At 37.4% G+C, this 19,155-nt stretch overlaps 1 protein-coding gene across 1 annotated transcript in view; it reads right to left on the bottom strand.

Annotated features, from left to right (window-relative positions):
* The window catches only part of LOC138705064 (endoribonuclease CG2145-like), a 517,688-nt gene that overhangs the window by 59,371 nt on the left and 439,162 nt on the right, over positions 1-19,155 (bottom strand). The window lies entirely within an intron of this gene.

Here is a 19,155-nt window from a genome sequence, read left to right as displayed (position 1 = left end):
TTTACGTATACGTCTTTGTTTGATTAGGCCTAAATTCAATAACTTCGTCTGAGTCATTAGAACTACTTAATAACATCAAAACTAGTTTAGTTTAATTTTTAATATAGTATTATCCAGTTACTTAAAAGTTAATTTAAAATATATATATATTTATTGTATTTATTCATAATTTGTTGCAATATGAAACTTTACACATCTCAGAGCTATTGCAGAAAATGTGCTAACTTTACAAGTAAAGTTTATACGTTTGTAAAATTACCCTTCATTGTGAAACAGAATGCTTGTAAAGTGCGCAAAATTAAATAAAATTAATTTGTAAAGATTTGATTTCCTTTGTAAAATTCAACATTTCAAACAAAGATTGTGAAACAGAAGTTCACAATTTACAAGCAAAGTTTACAATTTACAAAGATTGTAATAAATTAAAATTATCGTTGCATTATATAAAACAACTTAAATTAAAAAAAAAAAGTGGTGACTTGTCTTCCTAAATAGGTCATAAATAACAAAAATTCCCGCTGTTTAGCAGGCAGAGACCCACACTATTCTCTCCCCTCACGTCTTAGTTTATGACTTAAGCGAGGGTGTTGTACAGTAGTTTTTTTATTTTTATTTTAGTAGGTTATTTTACGACGCTTTATCAACATCTTAGGTTATTTAGCGTCTGTGTACAGTAGTGAGTCTGGTCAAATGTTATTATATGTTTCGGGAAAATATAAACAGAAATAGATGCGAGAAATAATGATGATGTAGTTAATTCATTGTTAGAATGTCCTTTTTCGAGAAGAAATTATATTGAAAGAAAGGAAGTTTTAAACAAGGAGATAGCCTACCGAGATACCTATGCCATCGCTGACAATTTTTTCTGTTAGATAATCTTAAAACGCGAGTTTCTATTCCATCCTGATATGGGCAACATAAATGGTTAAATGGTAATGTAGTGCAAATTAAACTAAAAAAAAATTAACCTTGTTTTTTGCTGTCAAAGGAAAAAAAATAAAGAAGAAAGAAAGAAAGAACAATGTGTCTACTGGAAGCTCAAGCGATCTGAAAAATATTTCCAGGGGAATTTCAACAAATACTCCTTCAGCTGAGCATAATATGGATTGCTTCATCACACTCAATCACTGAAACAAACTCACACCATAACAACTTATTTCATGAGTGACATTATTATTTTTCATTAATAATAATAATAATAATAATAATAATAATAATAATAATAATAATAATAATAATAATAATACATAGTTACTTATTGGCTTTTAAGGAACCCGGAGGTTCATTGCCGCCCTCACATAAGCCCGCCATTGATCCCTATCCTGAGCAAGATTAATCCAGTCTCTACCATCATATCCCACCTCTCTCAAATCCATTTTAATATTATCTTCCCATCTACGTCTCGGCCTCCCCAAAGGTCTTTTTCCCTCCGGCCTCCCAACTAACACTCTATATGCATTTCTGGATTTGCCCATACGTGCTACATGCCCTGCCCATCTCAAGCGTCTGGATTTAATGTTCTTACTTATGTCAGGTGAAGAATACAATGCGTGCAACTCATCGTTGTGTAACTTTCTCCATTCTCCTGTAACTTCATCCCTCTTAGCCCCAAATATTTTCCTAAGAACCTTATTCTCAAACACCCTTAATCTCTGTTCCTCTCTCAAAGTGAGAGTCCAAGCTTCACAACCATATAGAACAACCGGTAATATAACTGTTTTATAAATTCTAACTTTCATATTTTTTGACAGCAGACTAGATGACAAAAGCTTCTCAACCGAATAATAACAGGCATTTCCCATATTTATTCTGCGTTTAATTTCCTCCTGAGTGTCATTTATATTATTTTGTTACTGTTGCTCCAAGATATTTGAATTTTTCCACCTCTTCGAAGGATAAATCTCCAATTTTTATATTTCCATTTCGTACAATATTCTGGTCACGAGACATAATCATATACTTAGTCTTTTCGGGATTTACTTCCAACCCTATCGCTTTACTTGCTTCAAGCAGAATTTCCGTGTTTTACCTAATCGTTCGTGGATTTTCTCCTAACATATTCACGTCATCCGCATAGACAAGAAGCTAATGTAACCCGTTCAATTCCAAACCCTCTGTACTTTCCTAATGGCATATTCTAGAGCAAAGTTAAAAAGTAGAGGCGACAATGCATCTCCCTGCTTCAGCCCGCAGTGAATTGGAAAAGCATCAGATAGTCTTCATCAAACCACGGTTTCTTTTTCTTAGTTTCACGACAGCCTATGCTCTGGTCAGCTGCAATTTTGATAATATCTCGGATATTGTCCCACACGCTTTTAACGTCTAACTCTTCCTTAGCTTCGTCGGAAGTTGCTAAAGCAGCAAACCTATTTGAAATTTCAACCTGATAACGTTGCTTAGTTTCGTCGTCTTTTAATTTCAGAATATTGAATCTACTAATATTAGCTTGTTGCTCTACTCGCTTAGCTACTGATAGCCTTTCCCTTAATTCTCCAATTACCAAATAATGGTCAGAATTACAGTCTGCTCCCCTGAAAGTTCGAATGTCTATTATACTAGTATGTCTCCATTTATCTATCAAGATGTGATCTATTTGGTTGTGTGTCATTCCATCTGGAGAAGTCCAGGTATATTTATGTATATCCTTATGGGGAAATGTTGTACTCTTGACGATGAAATTTTTCGATGTGGCAAAGTTGACTAATCTAACTCCATTGTCATTACTACTTATGTGTAGGCTCTCTTTTCCAATTGTTGGTTTAAAAATATCCTCCAGTCCTACTTTAGCATTGAAATCCCCCAATAAAACTTTCATGTGATATCTAGGCAAATGATCAAAAGTGTTTTCCTATTCCTCATAGAAGCTATTCTTTATATGGTCGTCTTTCTCTTCTGTAGGGGCGTGAGCATTTATAACTAACTACGATATCGCACCATCTACCCTTAAGTACTAAATACGATAACCTGTCACTGATAAATTCGACCTTTTTTACTGCTGATTTTATTCTTTTATGTACAAAGAATCCCGTTCCTAATTGGTGATTATCGTTTCCTTCCCCATAATACAACAAGTAATCACCTACTTGTGATATGCCATTCCCATCTAACCTAACCTCTTGTACTCCCACAAAGTCTATTCTATATCTAGCTAGTTATTTTGCTACTAATGTTACCCCTCCTGTTCTATAAAGACTAGTTACGTTCCATGTACCAAATCTCAAAACCTTACTCTTGTGCTGTGGTCGTGCCAGAGAATCAGTCCCATTCCGAGGCTTATTTGAAGGATTCGTAACAAGCTGTTTTTTTTACGGTGATGGGTTGTTAGCCCTTCGCCCAACCCCCAAGCTGGAGTACCATCCCTTATCGGCTGTCCACGACTGCTTATTCAATATATTCGCAGCTACCCTCCATATCTGGAGGCCGTCTCCTCTATCCGCAACCTGAGGACGCGCCATGCCATGGTGATAGGGACCCACAATACATATATAAAACACTGAAATAATAATAATAATAATAATAATAATAATAATAATAATAATAATAATAGGCATAATAATACAGTGATAATGGCACTAATAATGTAATAACAGTACTAATTAATATAATGAATAAACATTTCCTATCTGAGGCACATAAACTAGTTGCATCTGGCCTCACTGAGGATTTCGGTCACCGGCCGCTACTGGAATATAACTTACTTCCATCAGAAGAAACAAAGAATTATGTGCATTTTGAAAAACAATTGAAAGTTAAAACTCTCAAACGATCGTCAAAAGTGAATTTTCCTTTCGAACTACAGTGCAGTAACTTTAAAAAAGACTGCTATCACAAGAAATACTTGCTTTAAAGAGTGTACATTTTCAATTTTGCAGAACATCGTTCTTATGTATTGTTGGCTTCATGGAATGACTGTAGAAATAACTAATAGTGAAACTAACTTAAGCATAGTTACCGTATGTGATTACTTACTTACAGATGGCTTTTAAAGAATCCGCAGGTTCACTGCCGCTCTCACATAAGCCCGCCATTGGTCCCTATCCTGTGCAAGATTAATCCAGTCTCTATCATCATATCCCACCTCCCTCAAATCCATTTTAATATTATCCTCCCATCTACGTCTCAGCTTGCCCAAAGATTTTTTTCCTCCATCCTCCCAACAAACATTCTATAAACATTTCTGGATTCGCCCATACGTGCCACATGCCCTGCCCATCTCAAATGTCTGGATTTAATGTTCCTAATTATGTCAGGTGAAGATTACACAGCGTGAAGTTCTGCGTTATGTAACTTTCTCCATTCTCCTGTAACTTCATCCCTCTTAGCCCCAAATATTTTTCTAAGAACCTTATTCTCAAACACCCTTAATCTCCGTTCCTCTCTCAAAGCGAGAGTCCAAGTTTCACAACCATACAGAACACCGGTAATATGATTGTTTTATCAATTATTTCAGTTTTTGACAGCAGACTAAATGAGAAAAGCTTCTGAACCGAATAATAACAGGCATTTCCCATATTTATTCTGCGTTTAATTTCCTCCCGAGTGTCATTTATATTTGTTACTGTTGGTCCAAGATATTTGAATTTCTCCATCTCTTTGAAGGATAAATCTTCAATTTTTATATTTCGATTTCGTACAATATTCTGGTCACGAGACGTAATCATATATTTTGTCTTTTCGGGATTTACTTCCAAACCTACCGCTTTACTTGCTTCAAGTAAAAATTTCCGTGTTTTCCCTGATCGTTTGTGGATTTTCTCGTAAAATATTTTCTCCTAACTGTATGTGATTACTACGGTTTTTTGTACAGATGTTTGTTACGTAATAACACTCAAGGAATAGTCGAAGTGAATGATGAATAAAATAGAATGGCGAGTACTAAATGTATAAAATACACTATAAGTTTGTTGACTGTGATGTTATGAAGTGATCATTTAGAGTTTCAAGCGGAATTGTTAGTATAAAATATTCACGATACAAAATATACGGTTACTTTTCATTTTTAACTTGAACATCCTGGCACTGCTCAGACAGCCACTGCTTCAGCCGCCACTGGTGAGTTCTGATGTCTACAAAGGTACCATTTAGGTAATAGGAGTAATATCTCTCTTGCATTTGGGTGCACGCCACAGAGACAAGCGACCGAAGAATTTTATTGTTTCCTATCTACTCGCTATAGAATTGTATGAAGTACATTTGAGAGCGCGAGACAAAAACAGGCGACCGAGACGGATAACTCATACAAAGCGCATGAGAACTTTGGGCCAGTAGGCCTAGTGTCTCGTGACGTCTTACACAACGCGTGTTTTGTGGCGTAAGATATGTCAAATGTCAGAAATTATATTCAGTAGTAGAGAAGACGTACAATTGGTAGCATTCGTAGAACGAAACATATTTTTCTACTGATAAATGATTCTTTATTAACAAACAAAAAATCCTTCCTTACTTTTTTAACATGGAACTCACACATCTTCTTTGTGTCTTTCGCAGCATATAGCACTACAAATTACCTTGTTCTTCAAGTAATTTTTAGAAGCATTTTCGTACTTCTAAAATTTCACGAAATATTTAAATGTATTTGTTCAACAAAGTCTTTCAGAATACTGAGAGTTGTTGTAACGGTTTGGTGTGCCGCTTGTCTCGGTCATCGTACCAGCTTCAGCGAAACGACTAGTAGAGATGTCTCCGTTTCCTGACTTTGTCGCCTGTCTCGGTCGCTTGTCAGTGTTGCGTGCTCCCAAATGATATCTTAAGGGTTATGGATGGGGTAGGAAGCCAGTTATGACCCTTCAAAATTGACATTAGCCTGGCATTTCCTTGGAGAGATATAGAAAACCACGAAAAACAGAAGTAAGGAAATGTAACATCAGGCGTTTCTCAAGGGGCGGTTCTTGCAGTAGAGGTGCAAGAACCGCCCCTTGAGAAACGCCTGATGTTACATCATTTCCTAGTTCCGATATATATATATATATATATATATATATATATATATAAACGATATAAATAGAAATACTACTTCTCAGGTAAGGTTATTCGCGGACGACTGTATAATATATAGACAATTAGTGATGAATCCGACATCCCGCCTTACAAAACGATCTCTACGTTATTGAAACCTTGACGACAGAAAATAAAATGAAAATCAAAATAAGTCACTATCCTTCTGCAGGACGCAAAAAAAAAATTGTCTCAAATATCAGCTGAATGGTACACCGGTGCCACAAGTGAACACTTGTAAATGCCTAGGTGTATATATATATATATATATATATATATATATATATATATATATATATATATATATAAACAAACTGGGTGGGGCGGAGCAAGTCACTAGTAGCCTACTACAAGGAAAGCCTGGAAAGCAACACATTTCTCTATGCGTATTCTCAAGAAAGCTAACCGAAGTTCAAAAGAATTAGCATACAAAACCCTTGTTCGCCTAATTATGGAATATCGAGCAGAAGGTTGGGATCCGTACAGACAAAATAAAATCGAGTCAATAGAAAGGGTGCAACGTAGGACAGCAAAATATGTCAAAATGGGAAAGGGACATGGCGAAGAGATAGTTAGAGATTTAGAGTGGGAATTTCTTAAATCAAGGCGGCGAAAAAGTATTGTTAAAGGCACAAATGGGATAGAACGCTTGATTAGTGGCACCATCATCGGCCACCGGTGTGGCTCAGTCTGCCGGTCTGAAGTTGCGCTCGGGCGCGGGTTCGGTCCCCGCTTGGGCTAATTGCCTGGTTGGGTTTTTCCCAGGTTTTCCCCAAACCGTAAGGAGAATGCCAGGTAATCTATGGTGAATTCTCAGCCTCATCTCGCCAAATACCATCTCGCTATCACCAAAGGAGACGGCCTCCAGATATGGAGGGTAGCTACGAATATATTGAATAAGCAGTCGTGGACAGCCGATAAGGGGTGGTCCTCCAGCTTGGGGGTTGGGCGAAGGGCTAACAACCCATCACCGTAAAAAACAGCTTGTTACGTATCCCTATAATAAGCCTCGGAATAGGACTGATTCTCTGGCACGACCACAGCAAAGGAATAAGGATTTGAGATTTGGCACTTGGAACGTAACTAGTCTTTATAGAACAGGAGGGGTAACATTAGTAGCAAAAGAACTAGCTAGATATAGAATAGACTTCGTAGGAGTACAAGAGGTTAGGTTAGATGGGAATGGCATATCACAAATAGGAGATTACTTGTTGTATTATGGGGAAGGAAACAATAATCACCAATTAGGAACAGGATTCTTTGTTCATAAAAGAATAAAATCAGCAGTAAAAAAGGTCGAATTTATCAGTGACAGGTTATCATATTTAGTACTTAAGGGTAGATGGTGCGACATCATAGTTATAAATGCTCACGCCCCTACAGAAGAGAAAGACGACCATATAAAGAATAGCTTCTATGAGGAATTGGAACATACTTTTGATCAGTTCCCTAGATATCACATGAAAATTTTATCGGGGGATTTCAATGCTAAAGTAGGACGGGAGGATATTTTTAGACCAACTATTGGAAAAGAGAGCCTACACGCAATTAGTAGTGACAATGGAGTTAGATTAGTCAACTTTGCCACATCGAAAAATTTAATTTGTCAAAAGTACAACATTCCCCCATAAGGATATACATAAATATACTTGGACTTCTCCAGATGGATTGACACACAACCAAATAGATCACATCTTGATAGATAAACGGAGACATACTAGTATAGTAGATATTCGAACTTTCAGGGGTGCAGACTGTAATTCTGACCATTATTTGGTAATTGGAGAATTAAGAGAAAGATTATCAGTAGCCATGCAAGTAGAGCAACAAGTTAATATTACTAAATTCAATATTTTGAAATTAAAGAACGAGGAAACTAAGCAACATTATCAGGTCGAAATTTCAAATAGGTTTGCCGTATTAGCAAGTTCCGACGAAGTTGACAAAGAGTTAGATGTTAATAGCATGTGGGAAAATATCCGAGACAATATCAAAATTGCAGCTGAACAGAGCATAGGTTATTATGAAACTAAGAAAAAGAAACCGTGGTTTGATGAAGATTGTTGCATGGTAGTAGAAAGAAGGAAACAGGCAAAATTGAAATTCTTACAGGATCCAGTTGAGGAGAAGAGAGATAATTATTTCAATGAAAGACGGGAAGCAAGTCGTACACTTAGGATTAAAAAGAGAGGTTACTTGAAGGAAAAACTGAATGAGGTAGAAACAAATAGTAAGAATAAAAACATTCGAGATTTATATAAGGGTATAAAGGAATTTAAGAACGGATATCAGCCAAGGGTAAACGTGATCAAGGATGAGAATGGTGACTTGCTTGCAGACTCTCCATCAATCCTAAACAGATGGAAAAACTATTTTGCGCAACTACTAAATGTACATAGGCCAAATAGAAATGATCGGGACGAAATTGAAATACAAACTGCTGAGCCATTTATACCCGAACCCACGCTTTCAGAAGTCGAAATTGCGATAGAAAATCTGAAAAAGTACAAGTCTCCAGGTATCGATCAAATTCAAGCAGAATTAATACAAGAGGGTGGGAGTGCATTATATAGCGAAATTTATAAACTTGTACTTGCTATTTGGGAAAAGGAAACTGTACCAGAACAATGGAAGGAGTCCATAATTGTACCTATTTTTAAAAAGGGGGACAAAACCAACTGTGGTAACTTTCGAGGAATATCACTTTTGTTGACGTCGTACAAAATTTTGTCCAATATTCTTTTGAGAAGATTAACTCCGTACGTAGATGAAATTATTGGGGATCATCAGTGCGGTTTTCGGCGTAATAGATCGACTATTGATCAGATTTTTTGTATTCGACAGATAATGGAGAAAAAATGGGAGTATAAGGGTACAGTACATCAGTTATTCATAGATTTCAAAAAGGCTTATGACTCGGTTAAGAGGGAAGTATTATATGATATTCTTATTGAATTTGGTATTCCCAAGAAACTAGTTCGATTAATTAAAATGTGTCTCAGTGAAACATACAGCAGAGTCCGTATAGGTCAGTTTCTATCTGATGCTTTTCCAATTCACTGCGGGCTAAAGCAGGGAGATGCACTATCACCTTTACTTTTTAACTTCGCTCTAGAATATGCCATTAGGAAAGTTCAGGATAACAGAGAGGGTTTGGAATTGAACGGGTTACATCAGCTGCTTGTCTATGCAGATGACGTGAATATGTTAGGAGAAAATACACAAAAGATTAGGGAAAACACGGAAATTTTACTTGAAGCAAGTAGAGCAATCGGTTTGGAAGTAAATCCCGAAAAGACAAAGTATATGATTATGTCTCGTGACCAGAATATTGTACGAAATGGAAATATAAAAATTGGAGATTTATCGTTCGAAGAGGTGGAAAAATTCAAATATCTTGGAGCAACAGTAACAAATATAAATGACACTCGGGAGGAAATTAAACGCAGAATAAATATGGGAAATGCGTGTTATTATTCGGTTGAGAAGCTCTTATCATCCAGTCTGCTGTCCAAAAATCTGAAAGTTAGAATTTATAAAACAGTTATATTACCGGTTCTTCTGTATGGTTGTGAAACTTGGACTCTCACTCTGAGAGAGGAACATAGGTTCAGGGTGTTTGAGAATAAGGTGCTAAGGAAAATATTTGGGGCTAAGCGGGATGAAGTTACAGGAGAATGGAGAAAGTTACACAACACAGAACTGCACGCATTGTATTCTTTACCTGACATAATTAGGAACATAAAATCGAGACGTTTGAGATGGGCAGGGCATGTAGCACGTATGGGCGAATCCAGAAATGCATATAGAGTGTTAGTTGGGAGACCGGAGGGAAAAAGACCTTTAGGGAGGCCGAGACGTAGATGGGAGGATAATATTAAAATGGATTTGAGGGAGGTGTGGTATGATGATAGAGACTGGATTAATCTTGCACAGGATAGGGACCGCTGGCGGGCTTATGTGAGGGCGGCAATGAACCTTCGGGTTCCTTAAAAGCCATTTGTAAGTAAGTAAGTAAGTAAGACACCATCATACTTAGGCAGAGCTGATCATATTAGGGAATTTAAATGCAGAAAGAAACAACGGACGTGTCAAAATTTTCCTTTGTTAACTGAACAATTGTAGACTGGAACAGCTTAACTGCGGCAATCTTTCAGGGTGGTCTTCTCAAAATCAATACAATTAGGAAAGTTTGAGAAGATTATATTGAAAATTTAATTGTAGGTCATGTAATTCAGACCATTCCAAGTGGGCAGCCGCGTGACTGCTCTGGGTTCGGAGGAGCTGTGCCGAGCCCCAGAGAGAGACAGCGAGTGAGTGGGAAAGAACGGAATACCGATCGCTGAGAGGGTTGGACGCTTGTAAGGGATAGAGTGAACAAGAGTCTAGCCCCTGCGATATTACTGTGGCTCCCAACGAGTTAGTTCTCTTTCTATCTCGTTGGTGGCTCCAAGCATGCGTCATGCGTGTTACCGGCTGCGCGTGAGACAGAAGACTCGAGCAGCAGCTGCGAGAATAGGGGAAGTAGATTCTCAGAGTGAAAGAAGAGTTATACGAGTATCTAGTGATGGGCCGCTCATGAGCGAGTCGTTTCGAATGAACGACTCCCGCTCTGGAGCGGCTCTCCGCTCCCTCCTTACAAAAGAGCGAGTCGTTCATTGCATTTCGCTCCCTACTCTTGGGAGAGCAAGGCAACTTCAGCTCGCTCTCTTGCTTCTGGCTCACTCCCAACGATCCGCTCCCTCCACAACAGCACAGCGCTCCACAGCTCCATTACAGCTGTAACGATACGCAGCACGTCTGTCAGTGTGGTCATGCGCAATGACAAAGAGTGAGACGTGCAATGTTTAAATTACACTTCAATACAGACACGTTTAAACGTTGCCTATTGTCATGTTTCTGTTCTCCTTATTGCTAAATAGATCATGTTTGCACATTAGCCGTTTTTATGTACCATTGTACACTTTCATAATTGCTATTTATACTACTTTACCAACAGTAACGTCGCCAGGATCAGAGCAAGGGAGGTGCGGATGGGGTGCGAGATTTAAAAATGGGGTGCGAGCTGTAAAAATGTGGTACATAAAAAATTCAAAATGTTCTTTCATGCACTTGCGCGCATACTATACATCTGTTTATTACTATTATTATTATTATTATTATTATTATTATTATTATTATTATTATTCAATCCATTACGATACACTATGGGACGCAGTTTTTTCACATGCAAGAAATTGTTTGTTTGTTTTTGTTCTTCAAAATAATTTATGCCTAGTATTTTGTTAATAAGTTGCCCTTTGGAGTGTGGAAAGGGGTGCTCCGATTTTTTATGGGGTGCTTGCGCACCCTTTCGCACCCCCGTAGCGACGTCCCTGTTTACCAACACTTTCAGAACTGTTTTAATTGATCTGTTTATACTACATACCGATACTTCACGATTGTTACTGGTTCGTAAAATAGCGTAAGTAATGTAAATGGGCTCTCTCCCTCTGGGATAACATGGAAACTTACCTTACTGTACGTGTACAAGAAGCTTTTCTCCGCATTCACAGACCGATGCAAACCGATTCGAATGTCTATTGCAATGGCATCTATTGAGAAGCATGTGTATTATGTCATACAGTTAACAACCCGCTCTGCAGTTATCGTAGAAGAGTCGGAGCGGTGCGGTGGTGAAGCGTGGGGTGAGTGATCACTAGGAGCGAGCTGGTTGAGAAAGAGGGAGGGCACTGTACCGCTCCGCTCTTTTGAACGACTCTCAATGAACGACTCCTCAAAAGGAGCGCGAGTCAAAGAGCTAGCTCGCATCAATGAACGACTCCGACCCATCTCTAAGCCCCTGCGATATTACTGTGGCTCCCAACGAGTTAGTTCTCTTTCTATCTCGTTGGTGGCTCCAAGCATGCGTCATGCGTGTTACCGGCTGCGCGTGAGACAGAAGACTCGAGCAGCAGCTGCGAGAATAGGGGAAGTAGATTCTCAGAGTGAAAGAAGAGTTATACGAGTATAAATAATAATAATAATACCGGTAATAATAATAATGAAGGCAGGTTGAAATACAGAATAGTAGGCCTAGTTTTAAGACACGAACATGAACCTGATTTAAACAAATCTGGACTTGGCTATAATGCAATTCCTCACTGCAGATGTTTCGATTCCTCCTCTCTGGTACCATGAAAAGTTATTTAAAGATACTCCACCTGAGTTCAAATTTTCACTGCACTGTTTAAACATACTATGAACACTTCACTCAGTTTGATGCTATATAATAAAATACACTATCATAAATATACAATTAAATTGGAGACAAGTTTATTAAACGGATCTGCCACATCAATTTTCTTGAATTAATGAAACAGCGATATTCTGAATCTCTGTATAATTAGGTTTCGCCATTACATTGCTTTTCTTCTCTTTTCTTTTTTCGTAGAAAATAGCCGTCTTTGAGGAACTATATTTCCTTTGTGTGGTAGATTTGATTTGCATGGTCTTATATGGTCGCATGTTTTTTTTTTAGAAGGAACAGCATCTAAGGTAGCTTTCAGTGATGTCATATGTCGTTTATAAACTTCAAGTTCGTTTGCTGTTGTTATTCCCTTAATTACATTTAGCATTTCATCTGCCAGTTTTTCTTTCTGGCTTTCTAAATCGAGAGAGAAATGTGGAATGTCTTTCTTCGTAAGCTCTGCTATAATATTGTCTTTCTCAGTAGCGTCGTTTTCATCGATGTGAATAAACAAACCATCTTCATCATCGTCATTGCTATAATTTCTTCCTTCATTACTTTCTGAAACATTGAGGCAGACATCCTGAAGTTGATTCTGACTGATTTTGCACAAGCAAATACTATGTGTTTGCACATATTCCATTTTATGCTGGAATCTACGCATGCGCAGGTGTACTTATGAATGCATGCTTTACATTCTTCGCATACTAATTTGCACTTGCACTGCACATTATTTTCTCGTACAAGATACATCTCCTTTACGTCAGAAGACAACGGTATATTCCAACCATATTCTTTTATTATGAGGTCAGTGTTGAGCAGTGGCGTAGCCTGGTTTTCAGACTGGGGTATGTAACCCAGTTAATATAGTTTGAAAATGGAATTTCCCATATCTGTATCCAGCATAGCGTACGTATATACCGAATATAATTGTATCATGTAGTATAAACACTGCATATATCTTCCTTGCTAATACAAATTTGCAAGTATATTACGTACCTAGTAAAACACAAATAATAGACACACTGAAGTATTTTAATAAACTTAGTTTAGGACTATGCAGTAAAAATAAAATTAATAAACACACTTTTTTTTTACTTGGTTATATAACGACGCTTTATCAATTACGAGGTTATTTAGCGTTGATGAAATTGGTGATAGTGAAATGATATTTGGCGAGATGAGGCCGTGGATTCGCCGTAGGTTACCTGACATTTACCTTACCTCGGAAAAATCCCAACCAGGTAATCAGCGCAAGCGGGAATCGAACCCACGCCCGATTGCAACTCTGGATCGGCAAGTAAGCACCTTAGCCGACCGAGTTACGCCGGTGGCTCTTCTTGGAGTTTCCCCGAACATTTTTAGTCGTTTTTTTTTCAAATATTATATGGTTACAAAAATAGTTATGTTTCTTGGCTGCCTTATAAATATTATTTAAATCTTCATATTTCAAACGGAATTTTCATTAGAAGAGAGAATACAAGACCAGTCAAACAGTTTGTTTAAAGTCTTACAACCTCACAGCCACGACTCACTTTCATAAATCTTTACATTAAAATGTCTTACACACTTTTTTATGTTCGTAGTGATATTCAGTACTGGTTTTGAAGGGCCTGCTTTAATTACGTCTTCTTTTTCACAGAACGTTAAAGTCTGGAAGCTTCAATTTGTCGATTATACAACAATTTGTTTCCATATTTGATGCATTGCGACAATGAACACGAAACAATTTCCCTTTCACTCACTGCGTGACCTCTTGGATGTATATTGTCAGCGTACATATCTTGAGCCCATAAGCGCGTAACACAAAGATCTTAACCTAAATAATTAATTTCAACACTAAACAATTAAGCCTTCAAAACAGTCTTCAGTGTTCACAAATGAACAGAGTAACATTTTGGAACAAATAACTCACTCATCATTCTTTATAAGTCACTGGAAATAATATTATAACACAAGCATGACTATACGACAATATGTATTATAACGCTATACATCCCCGGGGTCACGAGCATGCTCACTGCACGAGTTTCCGCGGGCTGACGACAGATGTCGTTGAGACGTTGCGAAGTGTTTTTAAACATCAAGCGGGCCATGCCCATAGAGTTACAGTATAATTCTTACTAATGGTCGCGCTTTCTGTTCAAGGTGATTAAAACATAGTGCGAATATAAAATCAAACATTCTGGGAAAACTTGATCTGTCCGAAAACGATTATATGTTACAATATTATAATTCATAATTCAGAGTCACCTTGAAGGAAATTACAGGGTATGTAACACATCTCCCACATCCATGGACGCTACACCCCTGGTGTTGAGGCGAAGCTTGACTTATGTCGGCTTTTAAGGTCTTTAAGCTTACTTGTGACCTTACCTTTCGTGAGAACAATTAATCTGTCATACAGTTTATCTCTCACGAAGGTCATTAAAGCATTAATTGCTTTGTCCAAACGTTTTACATTTCTACCATGTAAATATATATACTTCAATGTTCTGTGCATTCTTTCATATGCATGTCGGTGTTAAGGCCACTATTTACTCTGTAACAATAAGCCAATGATGTTACATTCTTCAAATAGTTTTCACGAAAATAAGCAGCAAATTCAGCTGTTTCCGGATCATCAATCAATCGTTTCATTACGATTGGAACCAACATGTTAAACGCTTCGACGTCTCTTTCTTGCATCAGTGTCATTATTTTGTAGACTTCAATTTGTTTTTCTCTTCCATTTACTTTTGAAACGTTCTTTCTCCACGCCCTATCTACGTGCCACGAACAGAAAAGTCTCATTGTTGGTTGATCCATTATTAAAGACCAAGCATTGAAGAACGACTCTGCCATGTCGGACATAAACACACTGGGATTTGTTTTTCCAACTTCTTCTCTTATGTAATCAAAAAACACAGAAAGAACATACTGATCACTTCGATTAGATATAAGAAAGGCACAAGGAAATCCCTGTCTCATATCGTCTAGTACAAGAAGTGTTATCAATTCGAAACCGTAACTGTTAATTGCATGTGTTCCGTCAATACAGATGCAATCGTTTCCATACTTTTTTAAGACTTCTCGCTGTGCATTGTTCATAATAATTAACACCTCCTCATACTCATCCTCTTTGACAATAGCCCTACCAAGACTCTGGAATTCGCTACCGGTACCTGCTAGCATCAGGGACTGTCGAAATAAAATTGAATTCAAGCGCAAACTTACTAGGCACTTGGTCAGTAATTGATTTCTTGTAAATAGTTTCCTTAATCTATCACAAAAAAATATTTCAATATCCAGTAATTTCATCACTTACAATTTTGTTATTCTAGGTTTAATTTGTAATTCAGTAAATATAAAATATTCTTTGTTTTTCTATGATAAATTATCTAGCTTTAATTAGTGATGTAATCTTTTCGTACTTTGATTTTTATTGTAATTGTAATTGTAAATTTAATACTAATTGTAATTTTACTTGTAATTGGAATTGTAAATTTAATACTAATTGTAATTTTATTCTTCGTATTACAGTTGGAATCTCCTGGTAGAGGGGCAGAGAAGGCCTGACGGCCTTATCTCTACCAGGCTAAATAAATAAATACTACTAAATACTAAATACAAAGTCATTGGCCTGAAAACCCGGTTGTTTATCATTTAATGTGTCTTGCGGTTTATAAAATAGCACACAAGAATTATCACTAGAGTTCATTTCATTTACCCAAGCTTCGACACTAGTGCCATCATTGCTGTGTCTCACCGACGAGGAACATAGATTGTAGCAGTGTTCAATATTATATAGGTCTTTGTTTGTTAGAAGATGAATACGATCTAATTTATTATTTGACAAAGAATCCCGGACTTTGTCCAGTATGGCGTCAAACGAAATTTTATTGGCTATATCTGAGGCCAAACTTCTCTTTTCCAAATCTGTAAGATTCAAATGAGCTATATCATTTTCATGGCCTACATGTGTGAGTATGTAGTCAATTTTGCAGGCTCCATCTTCACACTCAAGTACCATCATGCCCGCAGGGCAGATGCCATTTATCTTATTGCTTCCCTGAGTTTTCGTGTGCCTAATCCCTTTACTCTCAGAGCAGAAATATTCCGATCGATGACAGGCATAATAATGTCTGATTGTATTGTCAGCTCCACGGTGTAAACCTCGTTTTTTTTTTACGTACTTTGACAGTGTTTGCTTTTCAACATCTTCTTTCCATTCCAAAAAACTTTCTAATGACGAAAACTCCTGATGTTCTGGCTTAATTGAAACACTGTGTTCTAATTCCAAGTGTTCATGTAAACTTCTCTGCACAGCAGTTGTGAAAGCGCACAGAGCACATTTCAATGTGTTTTCATGAATGTATCCAGCCCCATGAAATTTTCTTTTATGATATTTTAAAGTGTACTGATTATTAAACTGTTTATCACAACTTTCACACTTGTACGCATAGGACTTTTGGCTCTTTTTCAGCGGAGCGATATGACCTAATTTAGCAGGGTGTTCTTTTGACACGTGTTTCCTAAGGTTTTTGTTATATTCATAGCTGGAGTTTTATTTGTGAATTTTTGAATTGAGAAATGCCGTCTAAGCTTAGCAGAGAACATAGAACTATTGGGAAAAACTTTGTTACATATCACACACTGTGGACGTTCATCAGCAAACTCAGTGAATCCCACGTCCAAATATAAATCACAATATTTTCGTTTGTTACTTTCAATACCTCTACACTAGGCATCGTAGACTCTGATACAGAATCATGTTCAACATATTCCGAACTCAATTCCCAGGAATTCGCACTATCTTCTTTGAAGTAAGGTTATAGCTGTTGTTATCCCCCTTTGACTGAGCACTGGTTGATGGCTAATGACTCTTAGGTCTTAGGGAGCCCGTCTTAAGCCACAGTTCCGGTTCAATTAAAGTTTAGCTAACACATCTGCTATCAAATTAACAAACAGGTATACAGCCTATATATATATATATATATATATATATATATATATATATATATATATATATTTAGGTAACGTAACAGTCAATAGATTGTAGATTCCACGTACCACGAATAACAAACACTGCCTGCCCAGTATATAACAAAAATAAAATAAATTTCGAGAATCATTGAGTACTTGGCAAGCAAGAAAGATCGAGATGTTCCAGTGACGAGTAGATCTATTATTAATGCTTCCATGTAGCAAGAAGAACGCAAACTACTTTCTCAGAAAGTATTTTTCGCTTGATGGAAGTAGTTTCCATTTTCCCGCTAGAGACTAGATGGAATTAGCAATTTTTGTCATCTTCATAACTTCCGCGGACGGAGCCCCGGAGCACACTTTGGGAACCGCTGGTCTAAGGTGTGAAATCATAGAGTAGTTCATAGTAAAGGACATGAAATAGCATACAACGTATGGAAATTCATGTCAGAAGAGGTTGTAAATGGAATATCAATTCCATTGAAAAGCGTGTGTACAAGAGTACTGGCTGCCACTGGTATTGCAAAGCGAACCTTGGCAAGAATCAGGAAAGAAGGGAAAAATATTGAGGCAGGAACAGCAGATTCTTTCTCCAGTCCGGGAAAATCACAGCCGAAGAAGAAGATTGTTGCAGCTGCAGACAGTTTTGATAAGGAAGTCCTAAGAAGACTCATCTCTTATTTCTACGCTACGCATAAGCAGAGGCCGATTCTGTAATCGCTTCTTACAAAAATGGATATCAGTGTATGATTATGTGAAGCAAGTAGAGAACAATTACATTGAAAATGAGCACGTGATGGACAGTATTTTGGAGAACATTTCCATAAACTTAGGGACATCTGATTCCAGCACAGATCAGTCGTCTGATTCGGACGGAGAATAAGAATATAAAATGGAATAGCGGGCGTAATTTCAGTAGATATCTTCGGACTCTTGAGTAGAAAAGTGGTGATACTAAGGTATTAATTTTTCAGAATATAGTAGAAACTCGAGTACACAATTAACTGGATTATAACAGTACTGGTATGGATAGGATTCCAGGAAAGGAAAAGGGATACAGTAACTTTCTTCCACAACTGCTATTGGACACAACAAACATTCTATCAAACGAGTAGCAGTAATATTCTTGCTTCGATTTTTTTATTTTATTGGGTTATTTTACGACGCTGTATCAACATCTAGGTTATTTAGCGTCTGAATGATATAAAGGTGATAATGCCGGTGAAATGAGTCCGGGTCCAGCACCGAAAGTTACCCAGCATTTGCTCGTATTGGGTTGAGGGAAAACCCCGGAAAAAACCTCAACCAGGTAACTTGCCCCGACCGGGATTCGATCCCGGGCCACCTGGTTTCTTAGCCAGACGTGCTGACCATTGCTCTTGCTTCGAACATTAAGGTACTTGTATATAGTTTGCACATTTTATGACACATAAGAAGAATTCAAGTATTACAATAATTGACCATTATAAAATAATGCAACAAAATAAAATTGTCCTTTTTTTCTGTAGTTAGGAAGACAATTAATGACATTTCTTTGATTTCTTTTCCTTTCAGCTATATCAGGGAATATTGTTTGAGCAGAATGAATGTGTAACACTGCTTCCAACGCAACATCGAACAAACATGACCTAGTTTTAGTCTTATTCAGGTTCATGACTCAGAATATGTGTTGGCAAAGGTATATACATCCAAACATAACAATGAACTTGCATGTCAATGCGTGGATAAAAGGAAACTCTTTTTGTTCGAAGTTCTTATAAAATGCAACGAGGCCGCCTGGAATATTGTAATATCTATCTTTCATAATTGTGTGACACTGAAGCCTTATCAATTCTCTTTGGAATTTGACTGGAGTCTGCTCAACATTTACAGAAAAGGGCGACATAAAAATGTTCACAAAGTTCCTACACGCGGCGACAGATTGTTTATGGAGAGAGACTAATTGATTCAAATAACGTCATGAAGTA

Source organism: Periplaneta americana, chromosome 8 (assembly GCF_040183065.1).
Source record: "Periplaneta americana isolate PAMFEO1 chromosome 8, P.americana_PAMFEO1_priV1, whole genome shotgun sequence".
Classification (NCBI taxonomy): domain Eukaryota; kingdom Metazoa; phylum Arthropoda; class Insecta; order Blattodea; family Blattidae; genus Periplaneta; species Periplaneta americana.
Note: the sequence above shows the minus strand (reverse complement) of the source record. Positions and strands in the feature narration are given on the sequence as shown.